Source organism: Miniopterus schreibersii, assembly GCF_964146895.1.
Source record: "Miniopterus schreibersii genome assembly, chromosome: 11".
Lineage (NCBI taxonomy): Eukaryota > Metazoa > Chordata > Mammalia > Chiroptera > Miniopteridae > Miniopterus > Miniopterus schreibersii.
Window position 1 is genome coordinate 64,401,182 of NC_138111.1, and position 15,984 is coordinate 64,417,165.

Below are 15,984 nucleotides of genomic sequence, written 5' to 3' on the forward strand. Positions count from 1 at the left end.
AAGTAAAAAACACCTGGAGACTGAGGCGTGTGCTGTGGCCCCAAAGAAGACGCCTCCAGACATTCGGTGTGAGCAGCCTGCATTGTGTCATGTCACTAGGAAGGGTTTGTCCTTTGGTTGGGTTTTGCTTGTTTTATGGTTGTAGCTGATATACTCTGAATGGACAATTTTGAGATTTAGGCTTTAGCAAGTGATTACCACATGGTACTTGAACTGTGTCGGGTCATCAAAGTTGATGACAGCTTCAACCACAGGTAAGTGGCTCTTTTGTAAAGGCTGAGCTGCAGGCACCTGGCCAAAGCAACATATCGAAATTTGCCATGTGGGCCTCAGAGGGAGGCTGCTGCAGTCTGACCTTGAATTCTACATGTGTGATTTGGACTCACGCTGAGTGCCATGTTGTGGTGGGGTAAACCTTTTTAAAGCATCAGTGAGTGGGCAAAATTATTTTATTTTACTATTTCACAGACAGATCTGTTTGCAGTGGTGATGTACAGAGCATGAGTTAGGATCTAGCTATAAAATCATGTCCCTGTAGATGGTGAGGGATTGGTCCCCAGTCTCAAATTCCATTCTTCATTCATGAATCAGAAGACAATTCTTATGAAACTTGCCCATAAGCCCAAGAACCACCCTACCATTTGGTTTGAAACTGGCTTTAGATATTAGATCCAAATTAGGCTTCACCCAAAAAATAATAATATATCTCACTAATTATCAAGCAAAAAACATGGAATCCTTGTTATAAAGAAAATATAGCCACTTCTTGGATTGCTTCAGTCTTCCTATTAGAATAGGAGCAATTAAAGAATGAATATAAAATAAAGTGTACTGATTAAGCAGAAGCAAGAGAGAACTGCTTAGGAGGGTGGTTGAGATGTTAGCAGACAGACTAAACAGATACGGAAGAAATCAGGACTTAGTCAGACTAGTTGGACATAAACTGCAAAAGGTTCTAACGGCTTTAAATAAGGTATTGGAAAAAGAAAACATGCTTTTAGTTCAGTGGTTCTCAAACTACTGACATTAGAATTATTGGAAGACTACTTCAGAACGAATAAATCGGAATCTCTAGAGGAGGGATCCATCACCCGTGTTTTCAAGCTCCTAGGTGATGCCAACATGCAGAGAGGTTTCAGGTGCAATGCTCAAACAGGAGACTGTTTAGTTGTTTTAATTGTTACTAAATCAGAAAGGGTGCCAGCACTGAACAAAATCTAGCAGAGGAAGAGAGGAAAGGTGTCAGAGAGCAAACTGGAACGACTTCTCCAGAGGGAATCAGAATCCAGGAAGCGATTGAGAAGCAGCCCTTGAAAGCCACAGGACCGTGGAGAGCTGCGAGATCAGCAGAGTGACATGCTCAAAGCATTCCTGAGGAAACAGCAATGAGAAGTCGCTATTGAGGGTAGAGTGACAGGACTGGGACCATGCCCCAAAAGTTCACAAGGTTGGGAGACTAAGATGATGTATATTAAAATGGAAGGGCAATAAATTTCCTGGTTAGCTGTTAGATGGTGGGAAAGCACCACTTGCTGGGATTGCATAAACCAGAAAAGTGAAGGCAAAAAAGATGGTAAACAATTAAAAATTTTGGCAGAACCCAAAACTCATTGGTTTCATCTCTTTTTTGGGAGACCTACAAGACTGAATCTAGAAGATTCTTTCCTTTTTTTTTTTTAAGAGGAAAAACAGATTTACTTATGCTGTATGAATATTTTATTCTACTTTAATTTTATTTTTTCCATCACCATTTATCCCCTCTATGCCCTCTTCCGCCACCACCCCTATCCCCACACCCCCACCCCAGCAACCACTACACTGTTGTTCATGTCCATGAGCTCTCTCTTATTTGCTCAATCCCTCCACCCCCACTGAAGATATTTCTTGATAACATATTTCTTCTATGGGAAGAGAAAGAGTTTATCCAGTAGGTAAAATTGGAACAATCAGCTGGATAAGCAGAGCTTCCTTCTTGAGAATCCACTCTGTAGGAAGCACAGCTTGAGATCAGCTGTTCTACATTTATGGCTTACTGGGGTCCCCCCTCCTTGCAAAGAATGGGGGAGATTGTGGCTTGGAGGATCCATCTGTCCAATTCTGACGGTATTATTAAGAATTCCATTGTTGTTTCATGTCTAAACCACACTCTTCAACAACTCTCTCATAACAAAGCTAGTTTTTTATCTTACTTTTGCATCAATTTTTGTGTCTCTCCCAACTGATTCAGAACTTGATTTGGGAAAAGATTTATTAAATATTGACCTGAAAGTCCCTATATTCTCTAGTCTTTACTAGATTGTAATTTCCTCCATGGTAGAGACCTTGGTGTTTGTATTGGCAACAATGCCTCAGACATTGTCTTACACGTTACAGTGCCCCTACAAATATCTGTGAAATGAGGAATAGTGTTGGTCTTTCCCTATCTTTCCACCCTGACTTAAGTCAGAGAAAGACAAGTATCATATGATCTCACTCATATGTGGAATATAATGAACAAAAACTGATCAACAAAATAGATCCAGAGACACAGAAGCAAGGAACAGACAAGGACCTCAGAGGGAAGGCAGGGGGTGGGGGAGTGGGGGGGAGAGATTAATCAAAGAATTTATTATGCATAAATGCATAACCCATGGACACAGACAATAGTGTGGGGAAGGCCTGGGGGTGGGGCGGATCCAGGGTGGAGGGAATCAGTGCAGGAAAAGAGGGGGACATCTGTAATACTCTCAACAATAAAGATAAATTGGGGGGGGGGGGAAAGATAGTCTTTGTATATCAGTCAGTAACTGACTCTCACTTCTTCCATATCCTACTAAGGTGGAGCTCTCTGAGGGAAGAGAGGAGGAGCTCAGCATTGCCCCTCTAGCTAGAGCTGGTTTCTCCTTAAGCTCTCTTTAAATGCCAAGGTCCAGGGAAAGGAGCATGAAGTAGCTATCAGGACTCGGAGCTGAAACCGAGGGTCCTGATGTAACATATGATTTTGATTTACTATGTAGCCCAGCTCTCTATTCAGCTTCCTCACAGCATACCTTAGAAGCCTCAGCCCTGTCCCTGACTAGTCATTACCCCCTGAGGCAGCCGGAAACATTGGCCACGCCTTGACTGAGGGCCACAAGGTATGGGTTTCTGTTTAGCTAAGGGTAACATCTTGACCTAAATTATGTTTCAGATCCTGAGCCCTAAGGTGTCCTCAAGACCTGAAGAAATGGTTAATTACCTCACCTCCAACCTATCAGCTTCCAGCAGGACTTTGGATCCCCTAATCCATGGTGTGATTTTGTCCCATATATTCTGTAACCTACACGCCATCAGGGAGTTCAGGCTCTTGAGCATTAGCTTCCCATTCTCTTAGATGCTGCCATTCATAATAAAATAGCCATCTTTCTCCACTGCAAGTCTCTTTGTTTAGTGTTTGGCTCTGCCAGCGCTGGGTGGGCGAACTCTTTCTGTTTGGTCACAGAGCTCAGCTGAGCATCTAGACCAGTTCGCCAGCAAAAAAACAGGGGAATATGTGGCAGAACCGGAGGCAGAATTTATAGCTAAACATAAAAAGGTTACTTCTAAAATATATTCTCTGGACAATTTCATCTCAATCAGATAGGGAATTTAATATATTTGATATCCCAAAATGATACAGCGCCCTCATATCCTCTTTAGAACTGGTTTATAGATTAGCATTTTTTTTTATTTACAGATCTATTTGTTTTCCTTTATTTTTACTATTGACACTATTACAATGTCCCCATCCCCCTTTATCTCCCTCTACCCAGCCCTGGCCCCCTTCCCTCTGGCCATCACCACACAGTTATCTGTGTGGATAGGTTCTGTTATATATGTTCTTTGGAAAGGATTAGTCAAAGGGATATATATATATTAGCATTTTTATAATCAAACCCCACCGCCTTCATCTAGCTGCCACAATAATTAAGGTGACAGGTTCTCTTTCTAGAATTTAAATGACGAAAGTTTTGTGTTTTTTTAACAGGAGCCATAGCTCTATGGAATTAAGAATCCATGGATAGCATCTAAGGGCCTTCCTTAGCCTCATCTTTAAAAGGATGGGTGTTATGAGAGAAATGTAAGGGAGGAAAAGAGAATTTTATATGTAGATTCCTTAAAATCCACTGTGTAATTAAATTCTGCCTGTTCAGAATAGTGCAGTAAATAATTTTTCCAGGCACCGTCTAAGAGTATTAAAGAACATTCAGTGTGTCAATTCTGGCCACCCCAAGCCTAATTCCAGAGCAATTACCCATCTCTCTTCCATTTTACCCTGCTTGGAATGACTTTACTACCTGACACCCATATCTGAGTAAAATGGAAACTTCCTCTGGGATAAGTGCCCAGATTATCTTTTCTGTTGATAGACTTGATTTTTCTCCATTTTAAGGCCTAAGCACTTTCTCTTTTTCCCCCCATTCATTGGATCAACCTCAATTTCAAAATATGTTTAAAAAACAGTCTCACTCTGTTTCTCATACATGCAAATGAATTTCCCTGTGACTTCTTAGAATTGTAGCTTAATTTATGTTTCAGACACTAAATTCTTGCTACTCTGTTTTAGCCTAAGCTCAGAGTCATTAACCTAGAACTGCCAAGTCCTTTGGCATTCGGCACACAGATTACGCCATTTAATGACAAGTTTTATTCCTGAATTTTAATGGGGCCTATTCTAAATTTTAATTGCTTTAACAAAATGAGGTATTTTTAAAGGAACCTACACATATTTGGTACAAAAATATTTCTAAAAAGAAAACTCTCATACTGGAGACCCATGAAAGACCTATCAGTTAAAGTAAATAGGAAAGAGCAGGTGCAGGATTAAATTGCATTATTTCACACCAGGTTGGGGCAATTAATAAATTACACTCTAGTTAACATCAAAAGCACAATCTATTTTAAATTTGTCTCTTAAATTACTAATGACTAAAATGATTTAATTACAAAGTCTATCTTCTCTTACTGCAGAAACATACTTCCTGTGTTTCATACCATTCTTCAGTCACTGAATTTTCGAGTTTTCTTCCCCCACTGATTTTGAATAAAAATATATCCTTCAAATTACTTCATTCTGTTATGATCAGAATCCCTACATCTTTAAGCAGCTTTTGCCAGTTTTTATATACCACCTCATACCATAAAACAGTAAGTCGAGAGAAAGGCATCTTCTGCACATGAGAACTAAAAGAGGAAATTCACATGAGTGCCCTGCCACTCAGATGTTACCACTTCTATTTTTCTTTCACTTGTACTTCTATTTATGTTGGAAAGGCTCACTAGTAAGACTAACAAAGGTGAAGGGGTGATAGGACAAATATAGACAGAAAAACATTGCTTTTGAAATACAATCTCTTCTTTCCACATACTTAATGGCAAAATTGAATTTGAAGAACTTTTATTTCTATTTGGCAACCCCACTGTACTTCAAAAAGGTGGCTCCAGTTACAGAGTCACTGTCAGGTTTGGGAGGAAGAGAGAGTATTAGATTTGATTAAATTCATGTTCAGCTGAAAGTTGTTCCATTTTTTTATATTTTTAATTGTAAAAAATATTAAACACATCAGAAAGTACCACCATAAAAAACACCTTTATCTATCTTCTAGGAACATATACACTGTATTATTTTGCTTCAGGTTTTAAACTAAATAAAACACTGCAGATACAGCTGGAGTTCCAGTTGAAAATGGTCCAAGTTCAATTTTTCCCTATCTCTCCCCAATAGCAACTATTAACACTGTTTAAACTGTTTTTATATTTTAACTGCTTATTACATATCCACAAGCATATTGTATTATGAGTTTATCAAACTGATGTGAATGATGTCATGCAATATGCATTGCATTGCAACTTGCTTTCATCCTTAATGATATTTTAAAATTCTATGCATATTACTATATATGGATCTCATTCATTTTTAACTACACCATTTAAGTATGCCATTGTATAAATATACCACAAGCAGCCCTTTCACCTAAATGAGCTGTTAAACTTGTTTCCAATTGTTTATTTATGCTTAATTTTAACTATGATATACTAGAACTTATTTCAGATTCCCCCCTTCCTCATCTCTGTTAGTAACATCTATATTTTAGTGCCATTTTGCTTTTATAGTCTCAAATTTGTTGTTACTTTTAAATTTAAAGTCACATTTATTTATTTTTTATTTTTATAATTCCTGTTTGGTTTCCTTATGTAAACTTTTCCTTTTTTCCTAATGTCCTGTCCTTACTTTATGGTTTCTTTCCTTCTTTCATCTTTGATCATTCCTTAAAATTTTTTAAGCCTTGTTTAGACTGCTCATTATTGCAAAATCTTGGGCTCTTTATACATCCATTTATTACTTGCATTGACTTTCTCAGGGTGACTTGCTCCCTCAATAATTGGATACTTCTTGACATCTTTTGGGGATTTGTTTCCTCTCATAAGGAATAATCTCATAGGGAAGTTCCATATTCATCCCTCTTGGGTCTTCAGCATTCTTACACAGTTCCACAGTACATTAGGCTTTAGTTTTAGCTCATCGTTCTGGCTAGAGTTCCTCTTCTTGTCTGAAAACTTGGAATTCTTATTTTTTACCTTTGAGGTTGATTCTATATTAATGTTTCTTCCTGTTGTGTATTTCATTCAACATTTCTGTGTTTGGAACAGTTATGGGGGTATGTCCCCCTCTTCTAAGTTAATACTTCCAAACTCTTCATCTGAGCTGAGACCTGCAACCAACCCCTGTGCCCACAGAACATTCCTTTGTTTATAAAGTAAAAGGAAAATTTTCTATTGTAATAAATGTAATTTTTAGAGCTTTATTTTGCCCATTTTATCTCTGTTTAAATATCATTTTGTAATTGAATGCAGGTTCAGCTGCCTGATGCAATGAAAGCCAAACTCAGGAGACAGGTGCTTGTGAGAAGAATAGTGGCTTATTCAAGCGCCAGCTACCTAAGAGGATAGGGGACTCTCGTCCCAAAACCCATGTTAACATCTCAGTGCAGGCAGGGGTTTTTATTAGGAGGGAGAGGGAAAGCAGAACAAAGAAATCAGGAGGAAAGGGGTTGAAAGTTCTCTATATGTAAGTCAGCACAGTCCATTCTGATAATTATCTCAGAGCTGGTCAAGCAGAGGTCCATTTTTTACGGCTGAGAGTCAACAAGTCAGCCAGAGCCAGAATGCCTGGTTGCTGGATTTAGCCTACTTCCCAGAATTTAGCTCCTGGAACTCTTTATTTTTTTAATTTGCACCCATTGATATATTTTTTATTATTGATTTTAGAGAGAGAAGAAAGAGAAAGAAACATTGATGTGAGAGAGAAACATTGGTTGATTGCTTCCTGCATACACCCAGACTGAGGATTGAACCCTCAACCTTTTTAGTGCACAGGACGATGCTCCAACCAACTGAGTCACCTGACCAAGGTTGATTCCTGAATCTCTTACACAAATATACAATTTATCCATGGTTGTGTGTTAGTTAGCAATCCATCTTTTATAAAGTACATTTTTAGCAGAAACAATATTAAAAGAATATTCCTTATTTATGTAATTTATTTTTCCTCTGTAATCTGAAATCCTGGAATAACTCACTGAAAGGTAAAACTAAGCCTTCTCCAAAATGTGTATGGTTTTGTTCATAAGTTTAACTTACATAAACATTTTATTTGAAAGCGGTTTTAGAAGTATTGCTTTCTAACATTATTTCATTTGTATATTTTTGTTGTTCTTCTACTAGGAGTGTGTCCTTTCATGAAACCCAAACCGTCTTTGTAAAAACCTTGGAGAAATATAAATCTTGTGAAATTTTCAAAGAAAGAGTTGAAGTGAAATACGTAACAGGTAGGTTATCCTGATACTTTTTACTTAAGAGTTATAAGAGACAGATATATACTCTCAATTTGAGCTACTGGGAAAGAGTATAGCCTTACTAACCCAGTTAGGGATTATTTGATAACTGCCTTAAAATCAGGCAAGACTAAAAATGCACTGTTGTCCCCCTCCCCCCAACATTAAATAACATTCAGGAAATTATATCATTACTTTTCAATGACCAGTAATATCAGTTATTTACCAGTTTTGACTTAAGATTTCAAAAACTACAAGATTAAAATACCTAAAACTATTTTAAATTAAAATAAAATTTAAGCTTCCAAGGTAAATTGGCCTCTGTTATGCTTTTTTTCTGAAGCTGAAGAAAACTTCTATTGTTTTGGATTCTCTTGGAAAATTAACAATACAGAATTGGGAAACATTTACCCAAATATTTGCAATGGCGTCACTGAAGACACATTCAGAGCCAAGATTTAGATCCAATTTTAACAAATACCAAACTCTGTGTACTTTAACTTTATTGTTTTTCACACATTAAAGATTTTCGTGGTCCAGCATGCATTAATGAAAAGGCCTCTGTCCCAGAACTCAAGAGACTTATATTCAAGCTTGGACACTACCACTCCCATTCTTCCCATTTGGGGTGTCTGAATGAGAAATAATAAAGCTGTCTGGGGGAGCTGGCCTGACACAGATAGACAATGGTGCTCCCCTGTTGAACATAAACATGGCATAGAGCACATCAGCCAAAGTCACTCTGCAATTGTGAAGAGGAAGAAAAGCACAAGATCACGTTGTGATCATATCTGATCCTACACAACAATAAGAACTATATGCAAACCAAGCAGCTGTCATGAGTACCAAATGCTTTCTCATCAGTTACAACTTTACCCTCACCCTGTTCCTCTTGTGTCCAAGATACAAACAATGGATTCCCAGTATAGAATAACCCCAGTGTTCTGATAGCACCCACAATAGCAGACACCAGCCCCCCTGAACTCTCCCTCAGATCACCAAACGTAAAGCCAAACTCTATAACAAATCTTGCGATGACTTCTTATTGTGATGCTCACATTTGCCCATGGGGTCAGTCTCTTTTGTTGTACCAAGTAATAAGCCCAACTTCTTGGGAGTTAAAGTGTCTCTGAGGGGTCTTTGAATGGAAGGCACCAGCATTAGTAAGTCACACAGTTCTCTGGAATTTTACAGTCTACCCATCAACAAAAAGAGGAAATTGGACTAATAGCATCAGTCTAATACCCTCTAAGGGCCTTTCCAGTCTGTAGTGCCACAACCATAAAAATCTGCTATTTTTGCCCCTTTCTTCCTGAGAAACTACAATAGTGATTATCTCTATTTTTCACAGGAGAAGGTTTACAATAATCGGCACAATCACTGAGCTAAAAGGCAGTTCTGCAGTGGTCTTAAGAGAATGATTAAGACTGATGCTGTTATATAACCTATGCAGCTCTGAAGTCAGAAGTGCCAGACCCAGATTCACACTGTAAATAATCCTTTAATCATATATGCAGCCTTTACAATCTTTTCCTTCCTCCAGGGATTTAACCACTTTTTAGAAACTGAAGCATGAAAGCAAATTTTTTGGCATGACAGTTTATAAATTAAACATGTCTAAAAGCAATTGAGTGATTAAGCTCTGTTCATGGAGTTATGATAGTCGGTAAATAACATGCAATTTAATTCTATTTCTGATACACATGATAAGGAAGTTATGCATCATAGTAATCATGTGGATTAGAAATATTTTTCTATCTTTTGTTGAAATTTGGCTGAATGGATCATTTGGCCAAGTTTGATTGGAAAATGAAAATTATTCTCTTTGTAATTGGAAGAAATTTATCTAAATTCCAATGAAGAAAGATATAAGAGTAAATGATGCTGCAGGAAAGAAGTCCATATAGAATAGTCAAAGGCAAATGGACTGCCAGACCTAAGAAGAACATAAACAGGGAGACAACGGCATTATCTAAGAAAATACCTGCAAAGAAAGCTACCTGTGGGGAAGATATTAGTGATAAATGGACTATGAATTAAGATGACTATTTTGGATTAAGGAAGCAAAGACATTATTTAGAAAACTGCTAATGCAGTTAAGAAGAAAAATATTGGTAAAACAGCAATGATAGAATAACTAAAGTATTCCTAGAAAGTATTTATTTTGTCATATTAAAGAATATTTTAAATGAAAAATTTGATCATTCTGCCAAATATACTTGCTACTGATGGTTTGACGGGAGCTTTTTTTTAATTTTATTAAGTAGGTGCATTCTGCAGGCAGCTGTGGGACAGTACAACCAGACCTGGGTAATAGTTCCAGATCTATATGCTTTTTTGCAGATTACTACCTCTTCCCTGCCCTCAATAAAACTGTTAAACTGCCACCCAACATCACCCTAAAGGATTGTTCAGGAAATGTTATTTTACAGAGACCACCCAGGACCATCTACCTACAGGACATACTAACTCCTCACCATGGAAATGTTCTAAGTTCTGTAAGTTTATCAGTGTGGAGTTTCAGCCCCCTAAAAAAGGAGTTCACTGGGTTACAGTCACTATGACACCTTCACCTTTACTTCTGAATATTTGGAAGTTCACATATTGAGAAATGTCCTTAGTTACTCAATATCCTTAGCATGAAAATCAATGTAGTAAATTCCTGTGGGAACTTAGCCTTTTGAATAATTTCTGTGGCTATGTCTTCAAGTTCACCGATCTTTTCTTCTGCAATGTCTTAACTGCAGTTAATCCATCTAGTGTACTTTTCATTTTAGACAATGTATATTTCATTTTAGAAGCTCAATCTGAGTCTTTTTTGTATCTTCTGCATCTCCCTTCAACTTTCACATGTTTTTACCTTTCTTCTTTATTTTAAATTTTTTTACAGTGAATCCAAGTTGATTATAGTCTAAATTTTGCCATAATATTAAGCCAATACCTTTCTGATAGCTCTACTCAATACTTGTCTATTAGATCATCTTTCATTCTACGATAAAATTATGATTCTATACTGAAGGCTAATGGAAAAACAAGCAATTCTACACGTTACATGTATTACCTCATTTACTCCTTAAAACAATCTTATGAAGTAAGATTTTTACAGATGATGAAACTGAGGCACCAGAATATTAAGGTCACACAACTACTAAGAAGCAAAGTCATAATTTGAACAAAAACAACACTTGTACTTTAAATCACTGTGTTATTTGTTGTTGTAGTCATTATTATTAATGGAAGGCAGACAGCGCTAGAGCAAACTTATAAGTTGACGTCAGAGTATACAGAATAGTAGGTCCCAGTGGGGAAAATGGGACAAGGCTCACCCTGTAAGCAGGCAGCATATGGAGATACAGACAAGTAAGCAAATGTACATGTACCCAGAATGATGGCAAGGTTGGAGAATTACGCAGACTGCAATGGGACTCTCTAACACTGAGGTTCTTTCCCATAATCAAAGGTCTCAATGTTCTACACACTTCACTTTAGAAATTCTTCCACATATTCTAAATATCAAATAGTAATTGACAGGTTAAAGCCTTTCTCGCCCATAGTAGGAACAATTAGTGGTTATCCTCACTCTGAAATAGATGAGAAAAGTAACTGGGAGCTAGAACTCATGCATTCCAGCTCCTGATCCAGATATCTGGAACGTCCTTTGGGACAAGCGATGGGCTCAAAACTTATAATACAGCAAGTCATTTGAGAAATCAAAACACTGAAACCCCCTCTAAGAATATTCAAAGATGAGAATCAGCATGTCTGACATTTGTTTTATACTTTAGAGTTTTCAAGGAGCTCCATCTGATGTGATCACTATAGCAAACTCTTTTTGGTCACCAGAACAGTGATAGTTTTTTCTGTTTAACAGATATTCATCTGTGACTCAAAGAAGTTAGGAGTCGAGGTGTCCCAGCAAGTAGACTGGACTCTTGACACTTATCTTTGACCTGTGTGATGGCTGTGCCACTCTGTTTATGATGCCCACCATGAGATCTAGGTAAATAAAGTTCAAAGATTGTGAGCATTTTGACCATTCCAGACTTTTTTCCCCTCAAATATTAATTTGATGTTTTTCAAAAACATAGAAAATTTTATATACTTTAGATCTGAATATAGCTTTTAAAGTTCAAAGCTTAGATACTTCTGAATTAGTGGAGTTTTTTTTTGTTTTGAGATGGATTTGATGGGCTTGATTTCAGAATCATGCTGAGTTAACTGACAGGTAGACTCTGAAGGGCAGGCACATAGCTTAGACCTAATACTGAGCATAGTCTGCTTGTGCATATCCACTATGAGGCCAGTTGTGGAAGTTTGGAAATTCCTAGTGATATTAGTCAGTGTTTGCTGTGTAACAAAAAAAACAAACAAAAAATTGTAGTGGCTTACAACAACAAACATTTTTGTTTATCTCATAGATCTGAGATTAGCCTGGGAAAGTTGTGCTTCAGGATGCAGGTCAGACTGAGGTCAACTCCACACATTTTTCATTTTCCTTGAAGCATCAGCTACTTGGGATATGTTCCTTTCAGAAAAAAAACGTGAAGGAAGTGTAGGTGGCAGGAGAAGAAACACACAGTCTTTTAAGGCCTCTTCTCAGAACTGGACATTGTCACAAACCGGTGGATGGGGAAGGATGCCCACACCCTCCGGGGAAATTTTCTGCAGTCACACGACTGAGGCTGTGGGTGTGTAAGGGTAACCCAGAGAGGGAGTAAGGAAATGGGAACATTAATGCAACCCACCTCATCACCTCCTGTCTGAATTATAGCTGTTTTCCTCTGGCCCCGGCCCTCCCTCCTCCCCTCCACTTCTCCCCCTTCCCCTCCACCTGTCTTGTTCTCCCCAAGCTTCGGGTCACCTCTGTCTCTAAACCACAGATCTGAGGGTCACTTCATTAGAAATGCTGGCAGTTGACTGGGAAGCCCCTCTCCCCCCCCTCCCCCGCTGGCCCTAACACTAACTGTCCTGCCCACCTCTTTCTCCCAGCATTAAGAGCCTTCAACACCGCACCTGCTTTCTTCCAACCTGCATTCCAGCTTCCTCCCCTTTAACTCCTTGGTACAGCTCGTGCCTCATGCCAGTTGGGCAGCTAGTTCTCCCAGTTTTCTCCTGTGTGGGGAGCCCCTTGACCATGCGGCGGCCTCTGCCCGAGACCCTCTTTATTCCCGCATCTGAACCTGGCACAGTAACACTCACCCTGTAGTAGCTTTCCAGCCCCTAAAATCCAGGGTCGCAGCAGGTTCCCGCAACAGTCTCAGTGCTTTCCTTCCCTCTGTCTTACTCTGCTCTAATCTGTCCCTGAGATCTTCCCCCAAGGCAAACATTCTGCTTAAAATTCTTCAGTGGCTCCTCAGGCCTGTGGTATTAAGTGCAAATCCCCTACATACTGGATAAAAACCCTTCCCCACCTGGCCGGCTTCCATCTCTCCCGCCCACAGCCCTTCTGTGCAGCCTGTAATTCTGAACTCTTTGCAGCTTCCAACGTGGACACACGTTCTCCCTGCCCCGAAACCCTCCGTGTATGCCTTCTCCCTGGCGCTCTCTGCCTCGCCCATGGCAGGTGAACTCCCTCCTTCTAAGACCAGCTCAAAACAATCTCTCTCAAGATGCTGACTCTAAGCTTCCACCCTGGATAAGTCAGTTACCATCCCCGTTCTGCTCCCATAATCCCCACTTCATACCTCTGTTTCCCTCTGTCTAGTGTTCTACCCCAGCAAGCTGTGTATTTGTTATGCCTCCATGGTTGAATGGTGAACCCTCTTAGGGCTCCCCGGTGCCTCATAAAGCCAGCAAATACAATAGATTACAGAAGGTGCCATATGAGAAGTAAAGATAAAATGCTGCAGAGTCCCTAGGAAAGAAGAGCAATCTCTAGGGGGAGGGATTTGTTCATTCACTCATTCATTCATGAGTCTACTCATTGCCTAAACAGACTCTGCGTGTCTGCCCTTCTCATAGATCAAAAAACAGATTATCCCTCACAGGGCTTATACAGGGGACACCATGCAGTAGCTATTATGTAAATTGTGCCTAAAATATGACTGTTCCTGTGCATTCTTTTAGCAGATTAGGGCTTATAGACAACCTGCAGATCTTGGATACCTCATGGTTTTTCAGCAGTCAGTGGTGTGCTCAAGCCAGTCACAGCCACAGCCACACTTGGCCTTAAGACACTTTGCTGTTAAAAGGAGCTCTTGCCTACTTCCTACAGACAGACTTGCTCAAGACACCAACAACTGAGGCACATGGGAGGCAGAACAGAGCAAAGTAGATGCACTTCTGAGTCAGGTGACCTGGATTCAAGTCCCCACCCTACTGTTTTCTCACTGTGTAGTATTGGGAGAGTCGTGGAACCTCTCAGCCTCCACTTTGCTCACCTATAAAGTGAGATATGGTTAGTTTTTATAAGTGAGATCTTTTATAAGGAATAAATGAGATCATTCTGGTAAAGTGTTTTTAAACATGTTGCCAGGCACATAATAAGTGTCAACAAATGTTTATTATTACATTGTTGTTGCTGCTGCATGCAAATTATCTACCAAACAATGTTCATTAAATTGTCATGTCTTTTCCTCTTAGAGGCAGACACATTGGGCTTAAAGCATGAAAATAATGCTCAGAATGTAGGTCACTGCCTATCATACAGTGAGTGGCCAACAAATGACTGCTCAGTCATTAATCCATTCTTTCATTCCAATGCAGGCAGTTCTCAATTTTCCAGACTAATCAGGAGGGAAAGAGATGTTAACAATAAAAAATGCTTGATAATCCAAAAATAATGTATACTTGGCTTATGCAACTTTCAGAAGAGAATATGTCCCATGTTCATAAAACTCAGGTCTAAGAGACCTTTTCCTTCAATCAGCAAATGCTAATTGAGACTGTGTCCCTCACCAGGCACTATGTGGACTGTCTGTGACCCAGAGGGGACACCACTACCGATCTCTGCCCTTGTGGAGCTTAAATTCTAATGGTGGCAACTAGGGCTGTTTAATGGCTTTTGTGGACCTGGTTCTCCATAAAAGCAGATTAAAAATTATACTTTATGGCTATATTGTCATAAAGATGAATTATTAATATTATATATTTAAAAATTTCTTTGACCAGGAAATTCACTTTTTATCCTTTGATTTTAAAATAAAAACATTTTTGTGGATCCGTAAGAGTATTTTGGATCCTGCATACCGTGCCTAAGGGACAAGGTGATGACAAAGGAAAGTGAATGTGGAACAAAATATTCAAAGAGGCTTTTTTTGGCTGAACCACTTGAAGGCATATGGCATTTCACATTAAAATGCTTCAGCAGACATCTCCTAAACAAGGACATTCTCCTGTGTATCCACAAAAGCATTGTCATACCTCAAAAAGCTAACAGTAACTCAAAAAACTATAATAGTTTAGCTGGCATTATAGTAGTTTTTTAGTCTCTATAATTTTTATATGTTATATTGATACTTTTATTCTGAGCCAAAATTATATTATCTAATTTATCCATTCACATTATTTGCCACATTTATCTTTGGATGGCATTTGGCTGTGTCAAAACACTCTCATTTTTAATGCTTAAAATGCTTCTTGTGCTGAACTGCTCGTGATGCTTCCTTGAGACACAAATTTCTCTATCCTGAATTCTTTGTCATCCCTTGATAATTTTTTCTTTCTCCCCAAAATCTTTTGCCCATGCTTCTTTTCAGAAGGGTTGTCTTTGTTTTCATGAATCAATTGCCTAGGTGGAAATATTACGAAAGAAATATTCCATGTTCCGTTTGCTGGATGTCATTTTATGAGGTGCATATGACAGCTACTGGAGTTAGCAGGCTGATCTAAATCCTGTCTCTGCCATTCTGTGACAGCTACAGCGTACCCTCAGAATAGCCAGTGCCGAAACTCAGAGCAAAACTTCAGCATAAGGGTGTGACGATCTCATGACCTGGTGAAGGCAGGTTGAAAGGGCAGCTAATGCTGTTATCAGTATCCAGACACAGACTTAACTAGCAGTCTTGACCCATACGCTGGAATCATCTTAACCCCTCTAAGCCGTGGTTCCTGCTGAAAATGGGGATGCTAACAACACTGCTGTCAGACTCAATGAGATAACCTGTGTAAAGCACCTGACATGTAAACTCTAGACAATGTCCCTCTCCTTCCC